At 34.1% G+C, this 11,584-nt stretch overlaps 1 protein-coding gene across 1 annotated transcript in view; it reads right to left on the bottom strand.

The window, feature by feature from the left end:
* Nucleotides 1–5,817, bottom strand: part of LOC129228192 (clavesin-2-like) — a 35,262-nt gene extending 29,445 nt beyond the window's left edge. Inside the window, exon 1 of the mRNA XM_054862858.1 lies at nucleotides 5,708–5,817. The gene's annotated coding sequence lies outside the window, so the exon portion shown is untranslated. The remainder of the gene's footprint in view (nucleotides 1–5,707) is intronic.
* Nucleotides 5,818–11,584: the final 5,767 nt, after the last annotated feature.

The following is an 11,584-nucleotide window of genomic DNA, read 5'->3' on the forward strand; positions in this document are numbered from 1 at the left end:
CTCAGCTCAAAATACAAAAAATAAGAAATACAGGTCATGCTATAAATAACAAAATAAAAATACAATATGCACAACACAAAAATGTCAAAACTGCAAGTTCATTTTATAACATTTCTGATAAAACTGAACTAACTGCAAAGACTTAATTTGTTTTATTAGGATAGTATTTTGATATTCGTTACTATACCAGAATATATTTCTTCAGCATTTTGGCTTGAGAGCGAATTACAAAATTATTTAAGAAATTGAAAGATGCAACTATTTCCTTGATTGAATTTTCAGAAGCGACAAGAGAGAGAGAGGGAAAATTTACTTGCATATAACCATCACTTTTCATTAGTGTTTACATTATAGTTCGTCTTTTCCGATTAGGAAAGATTCCATCGTTTATTAAGTTTTTCAGTATTGTAACTAAAGTTAGGGCAAACCTAACCTGGCAGCATTGTGAAGACTACGCAGATGCAAATCATAGCATTACGATGGGTTTGCCGCAACTACAGTGTTTCTCGGACATCGATTATACAAAGATTCTGGTCTGTCATATAAGGATATCCGGATGCAGGGCCAGATCGGATACCTCATAAAAAAACTCATTTGGACAAACCGGATACAAGGAGTACCGGGTATTCCAAGCCTCCTTAGTCGTGATACTTCTTAAAGTCAAAAAATGTTTTTCTGAGACTGAAGTTTTTTTTAAAAAAAGACTTTAAATAAATAAATTTTAAGCTAGACTAGTTAAGCTGAGATCTCAGAAAACGTTTCGGTTTATGTTTAGACAAAAAGTGTGCTTCAGTAGAGTTTTTATTTGATATCCACGGGAGAGATTAAAATAAAAGTAATAATCGATGAAAGTTAAACAAATTTGAATTTTGTATGGTTTTACCGTAGTGCGACAAGAGTGAATTAGCCAGATGTTAATGGGTGAAAAGTGTAATTAAGGAACATAAAAAGTAATGTTTATTCCTAAGTTTATTTTCAATGAATCAGTCAATTGATAGAAATCAAAGAAAGATATAAGTAAAATTAGTAAAAAGAGGGAAATTTGAAATAAAAATTTAAGAAAATCGCTCAGATAACAAACAGGAAAACTCAGACTGGCCGTTGGCGTAGCAGATAAAAGCCTAGAAGTTCCCTAATATTGATGCAATACTCCCTTTAGAAAAATAACCAATGACAAACACGACAAAAAACTATCCATCAGTTTTTTTTCCTGTGATATTGTTTTTATTTTGCATTAATTATATTACTCTGCTGTAGATGTATATCCAACACCACATGCTTTTAATTTCAACACAGTTTTGTAGACAGGGAAATCTTAAGTTTCGTCCAGACATATCACATACGAGACAAGACGTCGTCGGACATGTCAACACTGATCAAACAAAACCTAAACAACTCAAATGCAAAAAAACTTTTGAAATATTCGATAATATGTAACAGGAAATTGCTTTGACATTAAAAAAACGCCTTGAAATCTTTCTGACCCGCCAAAAGATTATGACATCCCCCAAACTTCCTGGAAGACAAAAGATTCATTTTATCCACATTGCGCTGACACGCGCTGTTTGTTTTCAGCGCGAAAATTCATTTCGACAGTGAAGCTATCCAATTACTGTCAAATTTCACGCATAATTACTTAATTTGCAAAGGGATGATACAAGCAGAACTAAAGAGAACATTCTGGAAACAATTGATCGTAGAAAGAAGGATGTTAAAAGGAAATAGATGCATCGTAACAAATTTGAACCCAATAAATGCAGCATTTCCCCATTTTCCCACTTTTTCCTTTTAGCTGACCAAAAGACAGCAAAAGTGTTCAACTTACCAGAGACCCGACAGGCCAGTTCGGCGGTTGTTTTTTGAATATTCAAGTTGAATGTTTCCGTGTATGTGAGCCACTTCGAGAAGTCACGTGACCACAATGGCTATTATCATAATGGTTGTGACTCGGTAAAGGGAAAAGAAAAGTTTATAAAAAGTGTGCAACTTTTAACCCAAAGAGAATACTAATTGACCAAGTGCGCTTTTTTTAATATCTCTTTTTTATCTCGCTAGTTACAAGATGCAAAAGAAACACGAGTAATGGAAATATTTAACGATAGCTACAAAATCGAAGTTGATTCTTTACATCTTACGCAACATTGTAGATATCACGCCAAACTTTTCCTCCCTCCCCCCTTTTCTTTACTTTTAAAGTAAGGTTTGGAAAGTTGACCGCTTCAAGCTGAAATTGTTGGAGAGAGAGAAAGGTAGAAAAAAGATCATTTTGATCATTAATATAAATGCATTCATATCTAATTGGATGCAGCTTCCAGATTGACCTTATTCTTTTACGATCTTTGGGTAGCCTGCTAGAAATGTTTACATTATTATGTTCCAGTTGTTTCAAGTGGCGCCCCCAATCGCGCATTTCTCAACCTAACTTATTAGCCACTCGAGGCAAGCCGGCAGCTATAAAAGAACCTGTATCTAAAAATTTAAAAGTCATTTTGTCTAAACGTTGTTCAAAACCGCAGATTTGGTGTAAAACTCAATCATAACCGAAAAGGACACTGTCAAAATTCCATTCCAGTTTAAATTTCCGATTAAAACTTTTCCCTTAAAACTCTTTAGCAATAAAAAATGAAAAAATAATCTAATCGTCTCTCATTTTAAATCATTTTAATGTTCGAAAAAATAAAATAAAAAGGTGTTTTTGATTAAATGTTATGTTTCTAACTCGTCATCTACCTCGAACTTCAGCATGTTAAAAGTTGTGCTCCAAGATCGGTTTTCAATTCATTTGCCTTAGTCGAAAGATGATGCATATATTTGCTAAATAAAATTTATGCTAGACACACTTACGCACAAGTTTCCTGTTCAACATGGCTGGATTCTGAAGACTAGAGGAAACATTTATCCACTTTATTTCTCTTTTACCACTTGGAGCTAATTCATCTTGTAGACACTTGAACTATTTTCCGCTTCGACACTTTTCAACAATGTATGAACAGCATCCCGATTTCAACGGATAAAAGATGCTTTTTGATGATCGTTATTACTAACATTTGTTACAAATCTTCCGTCTCTTAACTCGCTTCCGCTATCCATTACATTAAAAAAATAATTGAATGATTGAAGATTTTACAAATATGCGAGTGCGATTAGAAAAAAGAGGTTTCTAGATTTCAATCATATTTATTAATATGTTAGTGATGGATCCAGGAAAGAAATGCAGAGATCATTTATTTTTCAGGAACTTGTTGAATCTAAAGCAACTCTTTTCGACTTTATCACTGACAGCGAGGCCCCAATGGCAGGTCACTGCGACCTCCCCAAAAATTTCTTATTCGGCATATTTAGTCTGACGATTCCGCAAAAATTGGAAAATACTAGTGCATAATTGTGATTTTTTTCTCCACGCCTACAAAAGATTTTCTCATTAGAGGTTTGTGTGAAAGAACGTATTTTATCAATCGGAAAAATTTGAGGTTTCATTCAACAAATGGAGAATTTTCCTCTCACCAAAAAACTTAAGTTCGGGGGCACCCCTGGTCACTCAGTGACTCATGTGAAGGGGCATTCTGTTGGGAGGTCACGGGAGGTCATTGTGACCTACTAAAATTTTCATTATTCGGCAAATTGCGTCCGACGATTCGGTAAATTTGGATACAATGTTGCACTGCTGCATTTGTTAAAGCTTTTGTCTAATGTGTCTTCTCATTCGTTGTAGGGATGTGTGCATGCATTTGATTAAATTCCGAGTTCATTCCGCAAATTGAGAATTTTTCTCCCTAGCAAAACTTCGTTTGGGTTGCCCCTGCTGTTTTGATTCGGAACTTAAGGAACTCGCGAGCTCCGAAGCAAATTATGACGTTAAAAAAATTGTAATGCATGAATGTGAAAAGAACATTCAAAGAATAGAGTGAAAATGAATAGTTTTAGGAAATGAATAGTCTTACCAGTAAAACAGTTAAGTTACCGGATGAGTTCAGCCTTGTCACAATTAAAGCCTTTTTCTGCATATTAAACATTACCAGAACATATTATCAAATTATAATGCTGTGGCGTGAGTTTCATTGTTGAAACTCGTGGGTTACTCGATCATTGGTTATTATTTATATGAGGATAGCAGGGATATTGAACTTATATTTTAAAAATTCTACGTGACTGATACTTTCCTTCTTTTTCTTTTTTTTAAGCTAAAAATGGCACCCAATGTTACTGCTGAGGTATTTAGGTATTCTGAATCAAGTTCCTGAACTTTATGGAGATCTAGTTTAGGTTAGTAAATAAAGGTGGCGCTGTACGTGAACGTTTCGTGAGTAAATACTTCGAGCACAACATGAAAGTATACGTAAAATATTCTCTTTTTTTGGAAGAAATTAATTATGAGAAAATTCCTCTTCCCAGAGACGATTGTTTGTCAAAAGAGGGAGGAGAAAAGGTTCATTAAAATTCCAAAAATAGAGTAATTAATTTTCACTGCAAGGAAAAGAATCAATAACGAGTCAATCCTTTTCAAACGCATCAATAATTATTTTGTTTTAAATGTTGATAGTTGAATTTCTAACATAACACACACAAAGTAAAAAGTTAAGTTTAAGATACTCATTTTAAACTTACTACGCTTAATAAAACACACTTATTTCATCGTAAAATGATTACGAATCGGTAGAATTTTTGTTTCTTTTACTTTCGCGAGTATTATGCTTTTTACGACCACATATCTCGGTTCTTTTTGAGGTTTACGATCTTTTTCTGTAAGTTACATAACCGGAGTAAAATTACATTTCAAACGCAAGTTCAAAAAAGCTGTAAAAATAGATAAGATAAAATTTATTTCATTAATTAACGCTCAGGAGAACAACTAAGTTGTTACTTCAAAAGAAAAAAAAAAGCAAATGACTTGGGTTACATCACGGAGATGCTTATAAAAAAGAATTATTTTGTTTCACACGAACATACAGTGAAATAATCTTACAACGAAGATCAATACAACGAAATATGTTTTAGTGAAATAAATTTAAATTTGCAGTTAATTGAAGTTCGTTATAGCGGAATTTTTACAGTACTACATTTGGCGAGCGGACAGATTTTTGCAAATGGTGAAAAGGATGTGAAAGTAAAATGCAGAATTATGTCCTTCATGTAATTAACGGGAAACAATTCGAAATGAGTATAAAGTGCTAGAGGCACTTATGAAAATGAAGCCGGCATGTAAGAATTTACAGCCGAGTACATTCAAGTACAATGTATCGAATTTTCTTCGGTGATTGAAAAAAAAAAAAAGTACAAAAAGGCAATGAACTATCTTTACTTTTCGGAGGTTTTTTTAACTACTTGACGTTTATTACCACTTGCAAACCTCAAGAAGGTTTATTGGAAGGAACATAGGTTCTGTTTAAGTGTAAATTTAATTCGCTAGCAGAAAATGATAAACCTAAATTCAAGTTGAAAGTAATTATGTAAAACAAATTATTAAAACCCTCTTACGTAATTGAAAATAATTTGAAAAGGCAAGTATCGTCTTTGCCATTTTTTATTAGCTCATTTACGGGCTCAATGATTGAGCTTTTATTTGCTCAATACGGGGATGCGCAAAGGAATATATGAACGCTCCATCAAAAAATAAATCTATAGCTTTACGGAGAGAAAGTAGAATGATAAATGAAAAGTCAACTCTAGTCACACAATGTAGGCTCTGACCCAAATAAAACTGACTTACCGGAGAAAGGAAAGTAAAGGCGATTTCGTTTTCAAACCTTGATTATTTTTCACAGTCACTTTCGAAAAAAAATATTATCGGGGCTCCTCAGTAGATTCACACTATTTGCAAGACAGGGTATTTATGAAATTATTTTCGTTTATCAGAATAGTCTTATGTTTGAGAAAAAAACTTATTCCACAGCGCTTCGAGCGCTTCCGACCAATCCGCGAGAGGACGTGACGTCATACAGCCAGCCAATCAGCGCGCGGTCCGTCAAAAGCGCGCTCTGGATGCCGCAAGGCTTTTCAAATGTTTTAAGAAGTCAATGGCGCTTCGGACTAACGTCGAATCAGAAGCACGAAACAAAAAAAGAAAGAAGATTACGAATCGTGGGAGCAGGTTGTTGTTTTCGGGTTCCATTACGTGTTCTGTGAATTCCCGACGCGGGAAAACCACAATTCGGCTCTCTCCACTGTTCTTTGAGAGTAAGGTTAACTAGCTGTTTTTTTTTGTTTTTGTTTTTAAGGGCGTAATGACATCACTTATTAGATTGAATAGTATCATTCAACACGCCACCGCGTGGCAAAACAATAAGTTGAGAAAGGAAATATTAATTTTAGGGTTGGGGTAATGCCCCCATTTCCGTGTTCTGCTTCGAATGTGTTGTCGATGGTTACAGGGACGCCCCAAACTTCTCAATTTGCCGAATGGAACTCCAAATTTTGCCAAATGATGACAGTTTTGCCGAATAGGACTCCAAATTCTGCCGAATGATGATAATTTTGCCAAATCTTCAATAAAAAATTGCCAATTAAAGAAATTTTTAGAAGGTCACAGTGACCTTCCGTGACCTCCCATCGAGTCGCCCCAGGCTGATAACTAAGAGAACTCAACCGCAAGATGAATGTTGCCACAAAGCAAAGTTCAGTACGGCATACGTCATAGAAATTTTAGCCACAGAACAATGCTGAAAATAAATAATGAAACTACTTAGTAAAAATCTTTATTTAAAATATAATACTCAAATTGTTGCAAAAACAGAATTAAAGTGCAAGTCGTGAGCAAGCTCTAAAGTAAGAGAAATTCAGGATTCTTAATGAAAGGTTATTGCTCAAATTCGAAATTAAAACTAAATAACATATTTTTTCGGCGTATGGAAAGAAAGACACGGGAAGAAAACTTTTTCTTCATTTTTTCCCCCGCAAAGATCATGCGCTTCAAAAAATAATTTTGAGTATTTATCTCTTAAAAATTCTAATAATGTAATTGCTAAGCATTTTTTTTTTTTACCTTTTATACCATCTACGGCTGAAGCGAACAAAAGCGAGTTAAAAAAACAACAATAAAATTGTTTCTTTTTAAATTATTTTTTTAATAGTGGAAACGCCTGAACTTATAATGGAAATGTTATCTGATAGGTCAAAATGCCTGAACTTTTAGGGCAATTTATAGTATCTTATAAGTTAAAATGTCTTTGTTCACTTGTGAAATTTTAACTATTTGATGAGTTAGAACCCTGAATTTATAAGGGGAAGCTTTAGTATCTGACAAGATAAAACGCCTGGAGTTTCTAATAAAATTTTAACCATCTAACAAGTTAAAATGCCTACGCTTTTAAGTGAAATTAAGATGAAAGAAAAATATTTAATATTCCTGCTGCTCAAATAATAAAGCAAACAAATACTAGAAATTTCTTGAACAGAGAAAAGAAAATCGTACGTGACTCTGGTATCCGTCTGATGACCTTGGTGTTAAAGAAACAGATGGTCCACTTGTCAATAGATTAACAGATTTCAGCGCAGCTGATGACTGACTTATTGTTGTTCTTCGGTTAGATAGAAGCGACTGCGAGTGGGTTCACGAATAAGTAGCCTGTCCTTTGTTAGAAAATCTTTATTATACTATTTTCTTTTTACTAAAGCAAGAATTCTGATGTGCACACCACATGACTTCTTTGTTCACCTATTAAATAATCAAGATCAGGGGGTATCCAACCTAAGATCCGCGAACAGATTTTGTCCGGCCCAAGAGAAGTTTAAAAATTTAAAAATTAATAAATAAATAAAACAGTGTTTTTAAAAACAGATAATATATTTCCTTTCAAGCATTGTTAAAGGAAAGTAAGCCCAGAAAATCTTTAAAAAAAAACCTCACTGAGTGCTAAATGAAAAAAAAAAAAAAAAAAAAGAAACACATTGGTGGGTGTATAGGGGGGCTTGCGTTAACTGCCATCTGAACTGAAATATTTTTCCATTGTTGGTCCCCTCTGCCTCCAAAATTTACAATGTGACCCATGAGGGAAAAAGGTTGGAGAAATTTTAGAGCGGCCGTTAGAAGTTATCACATCTTAAATGCAAAATGTTTTCACGAAGTTCTATTGCACCTTTAAACAGTGCTATAATTGGGGGAGGAAGGAGGGCTTATTGTACACTTACCTATATTCTCACATAAGTTCATGACCCAAATTTGCGTTAAGACTAAAAATGCTTTTAATTTAAAATTAAATAGAAATCGTTTTTCAATTTCCTAAAAACACTTTTCAAGTGCTCTCAACACACCATTTGAAAGAAAAAACTCATACTAAAAAAAAAAAAAAACTTTCGAAATAGAAATTCAAACAACCTTAGCAGAATGTTTCACAGCTTCACAAAGAAAAAAAAAAATCAGTTTTTGTTTCATTTTCGCTTAAAACTAACTATTTAAAAAGATAAACTTTAATAATGAAGGTTATGAAGATGCTTCCATCTCAAAATAAAAACCTCTTTCCAACAGCAAACAAAACACCCAACATGCCCAAACAAAAGAAACATATATCCATATCGATGTTTTGTTTACATAAAACTGCACCTCCTTTTTTACAATGAAAAATTCTCGAATCTTCTTCAAATACTGTTCCATTTTCTACAATTACGTTATTATTTATAACTCACTATTAATGAAATGATTCTAATCTTGCATAGAAACTGTGGTTTTGTTATTTTTACCTCAGAAAATATGCCATTAGAAGAAAATTAACCCAGACGTCAGTAATTGAGGAAAATTGCTAGGGACTTGAATGATGCGACAACCTTTGCTTTCCGTGTCGTTGCTGAAATGTGTAAACAGTTCCTCATTTTCTTTTAACAATCTAACATCAAATCGCATTTGTTAAGATTTTTAAATTAATGGAAGTTGAACTCGGATCGAATTATACTTTCTATGTAATATTGAACATCCGTGACGAATGGCATAAGCATCACCATTTTTGTTTGATTAATCAATACAATATCGAATCTGAACTGTTACTTAGAGAGTTATGTAGAATCGATTGTGCTATTTTTCTATTGTTATACTAGTGGTACCTGCACGGCTTTGTCCGTAATAGAAAAATTAAAAGGTCTTTTGGTTGGCCTGTATATTTACAAATAATGTATGGTGAATTTTCTCGCCAATTGACTTGTACCCATGTTAAGGTTCCACGTTATGATAATTTCGTAATTTACTCGTCCATCTTATGATAGTTTTGTTCTTAAAAATTGGAATAGAAAAAGAATCACATCGAATTTTCGAAAAATCGCTTCGAGGTGCACACCCCCATGCTTCAAACTAACTTTGTGCCAAATTTCATGAAAATCGGCCGAACGGTCTAGGCTCTATGCGCGTCACAGAGATCCAGACATCCTACAGACATCCAGACAGAGAGCCTTCCAGTTTTATTATTAGTAAAGATGATGCAGTGAGAAGTCAAAGGACGTAAGTGTCAAAATTAAAAATTTGGCGATAACCAGTACAAGTGGTAGGAGAACCTCACCTCTGTTTTAAGACAAGAGATGGTAATCGTAGCCCTGGTAGGTGCCATTCATTAATTACGTAAGGATGATTTTGGAAATTTTTGACCCCCTACCCCAATGTAAGGAAACGTAAGATTCCATTTCGTTTTTCAAAACAATAAAATGTTGTTAGAAAAGGATCAGTTACACTAAACTCCCACTTTGACTTAAATCAAAGATTTTTATTTTTCAACAGGAAAAGTATATTATTTTATTGCTGTCAACTACATATTATGCTTATATTATTAGATAAGTATCTAGTCTTTGGAATACCATTTATCAGTAGTTAAAAGTAAGTTTTTAAATAATCTTAAACATAAATCAGTTAAACAACCTACCAACCAATAACACTTTTAAAATAATGGTTGCGATTCTTGTATTATATTTTACAATTTCATTCTTTGTAAAACAAGTAAAAAAAACAGCTTATCCAAATACGTTTTTTACCTTCCAGACGCAAAATGTAATATAATCCCTGCCAAATCACTTGATCGCGCGATTTCTATTATAAAGAATCGACTTGGAAAATATTACGTAAGAATGTGTTTTACCTCTTCCCCCCCCCCCCAAAGTAAGGGTATGAAGAGATTTTTCCAATCCTCCCTCCCCATCGGGACCCTTACGTAATTAATCAATGCCCCCCCTGCGACGCAGCATGATTTAGAAAAAACGAGATGATATGTGCATTGTAACGAACAGGAAAACCTTCCATCGAGCTAAAAGATAGAGCGAAGCCTTGCAGGCGTTGCGTTGCAAGAAGAAAAATAATAACTTTAACTTTCAATTTAGAATTCCATAAATTTTAATTTTAACGAAGATAGCGGAATAAGTTTGGTGTAAAAAAGGCGCTTGATAATTTTGGTGATTGATTGTAAATAAATGTATATATTTATGTTTTTTAATTCTGCGGCTTAATATTTTTATTTATTCAACCTTCTGATTAATTGTTTGATGTTCGATGATAATAATATTCAAGGCATCAACAAATTGGTGACCCGGATAGAACATTGCTTTCTCAAAGCCATTTGCCGTGGAATTTCAAATGTGCCAGCATTCCATATCGGTATGCATTATTATTCATTATCATAATTTTATTTGAAATGACTGATTATTTCCTGTAATAAATTTCATTCAACATTTTGCACTATATATTTCACTCTGAACTTTGCTGTATTTTTTGAACTTTTGTTCACGTTATAATTCGCAATGAATGATAATAATGAAAATGCATCTGCCGCAGGAAATACAAACAATGGAACTGTTTCTGCAGTAACAATAAAATTGCCTGCATTTTGGCGAGCTAATCCTGAACTTTGGTTTATACAAGTAGACTCGCAATTTAAGCTCGCGAATATTGCGGAATCTACAAAATTTCACCATGTTGTGTCAGCGCTACAACCAGAAGAATTGGCGGTGGTTGGCGACATAATTTTGCAGCCACCAAGCAGTTATCCATATACTGCATTGAAAACTAGACTCTGCCAACAATATGCAGAAAGTGAAACGGAACGTTTTAAAAGTTTAATCTCCGGTATGCAGTTGGGTGATAAAAAGCCTTCGCGATTGTTACTAGAAATGCGAAGCAAATCCCCTAGTCATATAAGTGAAGAATTGCTAAAAACTTTATTTTTACAAAGGCTTCCAGTAAATGCACAGCAAATTTTAGCTATTTCCAGTGATGATTTGGACAAACTTGCTATGATGGCTGATGGAATTATTGCAACTGATAATAACTGTACAAATATTACAGCTGTTTCATCCGGTCAGCAGTCAGTTCAAGACATGTTGCATGACTTTTCTTCCCGTCTTAGCCGATTAGAAATGAACTCTCGCTCTCGAGATCAAAGCCCTCATTTTAATCCGAAAAGAAGACGTTCCCAAAGTCGTAATAGAAAACACTTTAATGGTCTGTGTTGGTACCATTATCGTTTTCAAGATAAAGCAAATAAATTCATAATGCCCTGTACTTATTCCTCGGAAAACTAACGGGGCCGTCACTCGGTCCCTCGGGTGACGGCACTCATTCAGCTATACATAGACTGTATATTTCGGATAGTTCTTCCGGTATGCGGTTCATGATTGACAC

The sequence above is a fragment of the Uloborus diversus genome, chromosome 8, assembly GCF_026930045.1.
Source record: "Uloborus diversus isolate 005 chromosome 8, Udiv.v.3.1, whole genome shotgun sequence".
In the NCBI taxonomy this organism is placed as follows: domain Eukaryota; kingdom Metazoa; phylum Arthropoda; class Arachnida; order Araneae; family Uloboridae; genus Uloborus; species Uloborus diversus.